The following is a 4,805-nucleotide window of genomic DNA, read 5'->3' as shown; positions in this document are numbered from 1 at the left end:
AGTAAACCGAGTCAGACTCTGGGGAACTGTGGGCAAGTTGCTGGCTGGCGTGCCCATCCCCTACTGGCCTAAAGGGACAAATATTTACTTCTCAATGACCCCTTAAGCAAGGGCAGTAGAGTGATGGGAAGAATGGAATCCACACAGCAGCACTGATTTCAGAACAAGCTCTCACACTCAGAGATGCAGATCAGGGTTAATATCTCGTGAGTAAACCAGAAATCATGCGGCTCATAACCCATATGTGTCAGATCAACATGAACAGATAAAGCTGAAAACAGGACTTGAAAAGGAAGGCTCAGAAAGTACCTCAATAAAAGTGAAAATACTGCAGTACAGAATACAAAGCTTGCAGCCCTGGGAGGACTCCACATACGACGCCCCACAAGGAGCCCCAGAAGTCCTATAAGGAGTGGAAGTAACATTTACTAAGCACCTACTACGTGCCAGTCGTTATACTGGTACTTGGATGCTATTTAATTTAACCCTTACAACAACTCTAGGAATTGCTACTCTTTTACGGACGAGGAAACAGGCTCCAAGGAGGGATGGAGCTCATCCAAGTCACAGTCAGTTAGTTGCAAAGTTGGGCTTGAAACCAGGACTTTCTGCCCCCAAAGGCCATGTCTTCTTTCCAATAAGCTTTACTGTGAACGATGTGAAATCCTCTGCTGGGACCAGGGTTTGAGCATTTATGAAAAGGCACTAAAAATACTGACATGATTACCTTTCAGTGGACAAAAAGTTAGTATAAGAGGTCACTCAAATTCCAGTAAGATACACACAAACAAGGTTCCTACACACTCGTGGCAAGTGAAAAGGGTATTAATTTCAAGTATATCCACAAACAGATGAATCTGTTAGCCAGCTGAAGTAACTTAAAGATAATGCACAGATTTCTGTCACTCTCAGGAAGGAACCAAGAGCCCCTCCAGGATATATTCTGAAACCACATCAGCCCCGTTCACCCCAAAGCTTTCAGAGGAAGAAACGAAAACTAAACATTTCTGTTCAGTCTAAACTAAAAATGATTCTATTTACTGTTGAAGACAACTTAGGGGCTTCTAATTAAAAGGCTAAGTAATGACTTTGGTTGTTTTGGCAAATGTTATAGAGATGACACATATGACGTGTCACTTACAGGACTGTTAGTTACACAGACGTCCTGCCCCCTTGGCACAGGGAAGGAATTCTGTCCTCCAGACGGTGTGCCCAGGATGGAGTCTCAGCAAGTTCACAAATCTACCACCACCTCCCTTTCCCTTTGATCCACTCTACTGAGATATAACTCATATACTTAAAGGGTGTAATTGGATTAATTTTGAAGAAATATACATCACGATGAAGATACAAAACCTTCCCACCACCGTAAAAGGTTCCCAGGGCCCCCTGTGGTCCACCCACCGTCTGCCCACAGGCCAGGCAACTACTCAAATGCCGCCCGCTGTTTAGATTGTTTGCACTTTCGTGGTTTTCTGTCACTAGAACTCCTCAGCATGGACTCTTTTGAGTGGCTTCTTCCACTCGCTTATTTCACAATCCACCGTGCACGGCAGAGGCTGGCTCTTTGCACTGCTGAGTAGTATTCCACTGTAGGGCATCCTATCCTTTATCCATGCTCTTATTAATGATCACATGGGTGCTCACTGTTTTGGCTATTATCAATAAAGCTGCTGTGAACAAGCATCTACAAAGCTTTGTGGGGACGTATATTTTAAATTATATTGAGAAAATACCTAGGAGTGGAATGGCTGAGTTGTCTGGTAGGTGTGCGTTTAATTTTTTAAGCTACTACTAAACAGTTTTTCAAAGAGTTTTAACGGTTTACATGCCCACTGGCAGTACAGGGGAGTCCTGGCCACTCCGTATCCTCAGCAACAATCTGCCTCATCAGTCTTTCTCACTTGGGCCATTCCAATGGGCATACAGTGGTGTCTCACTGCGGCTTTAATTTAATTTCCCCTGTCACTAAATCTGAGCATCTCTTCATGTACTTACAGTCATTCATATTCTTTTTTGAAGTGTCTAGTCAATTCTTTCAGCCATTTTTTAAATTTGGTTGTCTTATTATTTTGGTTGTAACAACTTGTTATATTTTCTGGATACAAGTCCTTTATCATATATAGTATTGCAAATAGTTTCTCATAGTCTATGACTTGCCTTTTCATTTTCCTCACGGTGTCATCCAAAGAGCAAAAATTCTTGATTTTGATAAAACCCAATTTACCAGGGGTTTTTTTGTCTATGATTTTTGCCTCCTGTGTCCCACCTAAGTCATTTCTATCTCAAAGTCACAAAGTCTTTTTCCTCTATGTTCTTCTAGAAGTTTTATAATTTTTGTTTTTATATTTACATCTTATGCATTTCAACTTAACTTTGGTGTGAAGTCAGGGTCACAGTTGGTTTCTCTAGATGACTGACTACACACACTTTCCTTTTTTCATTGAATTTCCTTGGCCCCTTTGACAAAAATCTATCACCTGTTCTTGAGTGGACCCCCTCCTGGCTTCCCACTTTGGTTGCATTAATCTGTATGTCTATCCTTCACCAATACCATATACCACACTGCCTAATAGCATTACATTTAGTCTTGATAGTAGGTTGTAATTTCTCTAATTTTGCTCACCTTATAGGAAATTGCTTTGACTAATCTAGGTTGTTCATATTTCCTTATAAATTTTAGAATCGGCTTATCAATTTCTATGTTTAAAAAAAATCTGCTCTAGGGCTTCCCTGGTGGTGCAGTGGTTGAGAGTCCGCCTGCCGATGCAGGGGACACGGGTTCATGCCCCGGTCCGGGAAGATCCCACATGCCGCGGAGCAGCTGGGCCTGTGAGCCATGGCCGCTGAGCCTGCCGCAACGGGAGAGGCCACAACAGTGAGAGGCAAAAAAAAAAAAAAAAGAACTGACTTGGGTTAATAGTAGGGTTAGACGTGTGTGCTCAACTTTACAGGTTACCTACCCATTTTCCAAACTGTCTACCAATTTATACTCCCAACAGCAATGTCACATTTAACAGACCCTGTTGGTCTGCATCCTTCACAGCCTTGCAACCGAAATTGTGGTCCAGAGACCATCAGCATCAACTTAGAAATTTGTTAAAAAGCAGCATCTCAGGGCCCACTCCAAATCTGCTAAATCAGAAGCTGCAGTTTTAAAAGATCTTTAAGGGATTTATGTTAAAGTTTGAGAATCCCTGCTCTGTATCACTGGAATTATCAAACTTGTTCATTTTCGCCACTTGAATGTCAAATGAAATCTCACTATGGTCTTGATTTGCATTCCCCTAATTAGTTTCAACATATGTTCAACACCTGTTGGCTATATTTCCTTTTCTGTAACACTCCTGTTTTGTATCTTTTGCCCATTTTCCTACTGGGTTATTATTGATTTGTTGTTCATTACATATTTTTTTAATTTAATTTATTTTATTTTTGGGTTCACTGGGTCTTTGTTGCCATGCGTAGGCTTTTCTCTAGTTTCAGTGAGCGGGGGCTACTCTTTGTTGTGGTGCTCGGGCTTCTCATTGTGGTGGCTTCTATTGTTGCGGAGCACGGGCTCTAGGCGTGCAGGCTCAGCAGCTGTGGCTCATGAGCTTAGTTACTCTGGGGCATGTGGGATCTTCCCAGACCAGGGCTCGAACCCATGTCCCCTGCATTGGCAGGCGGATTCTTAACCACTGCACCACCAGGGAAGCCCTGAGTACATATTTTTGATACTCAACTGTTTATTACTTATATATGATGCATAAAACCTTCCGTCAGTTTATAATCAGCCTTTTTGATAATTTTAAGGTGTTTTCTGATGAACACAAGGTCTTAATTTTAACGTAATTCGTTTAACCAATCGTTTCTTTCCATGTTTAAGAACGTTTGCCACACACCGGCGTCTGAAAACTATCCACTTGTATACGCCTGACCCTTGAACAGCACAGGTTTGAGCTCCGCGGCTCCACTTGTACGCAGATGCTTGTCAGTAGTAAATGCTAAAGTTACCACACAGCCCGTGGTCGGAGGAGCTGGGGATACAGTTATACGCAGATTAACGCCCGCGTTGTTCAGGGGTCAGCTGTATTTTCTACCGAGCATTTTGACACTTAAGGCTTTCTTCCTTGCCGAACTGATCTCTGTAACGTGAAGTAAAGCCCCAAATTAATTTCTTCCCCCACAAGCTTCTGCCTTCTGTCCCCACCAATCCGCAAATTCATTCTTGTTCACGTAACCAAAGATCCCCGCGTCACTAGAGCCCCTTTTTACTCGCGACTCACCGAGTCCAGCAGAGCCGACACTCAGGACGCCTTCCTTCCGAAAAACCTTCAACCGGCGGCGGCGCAGGCGGCGTAGGCGGCGTAGGCGGCGGCGCAGGCGGCGGCGTGAGGACCGGCGTTTCTTGTTCCCCACCCACCGCCCAACCAGCGCGTCTCAGGCTCTTTCCCGGGCCCACCTGGCTCCCCCGGGCACCCCTCCCCCCTCCCTGAGGACTGCACGCGGCACCCGTCAGGTGCTACACGGCTCTGCAGTTGCCAGCGTCAGCTCCTCCCTCCGCAATCTCACCTGGGCGCGCTCTTCACTCCTTAATTGCCGGTTCACGCGGAGACGAGTCACCGTGCGCCCTTTGCCCCCACGCCCCCCAGCCCCGGGAGGTCCTCACGCATGCGTACTTGAGGTCTCCTCTTAGGTATCGGCAAGACGCCTCAACTCAGCCTGGTTAAAATCCAACCCGGCATCTTTCCTCCCCCCCAGAGTAGCACTGCTCCCTCTGAACGAAGGCTTCACTTTTAGTTCAACTCTCCCGCCCCCGAGAA

The sequence above is a fragment of the Mesoplodon mirus genome (assembly GCF_964341445.2).
Source record: "Mesoplodon mirus genome assembly, chromosome: 1".
Classification (NCBI taxonomy): Eukaryota; Metazoa; Chordata; class Mammalia; order Artiodactyla; family Ziphiidae; genus Mesoplodon; species Mesoplodon mirus.
This window is presented reverse-complemented; position numbering follows the sequence as displayed.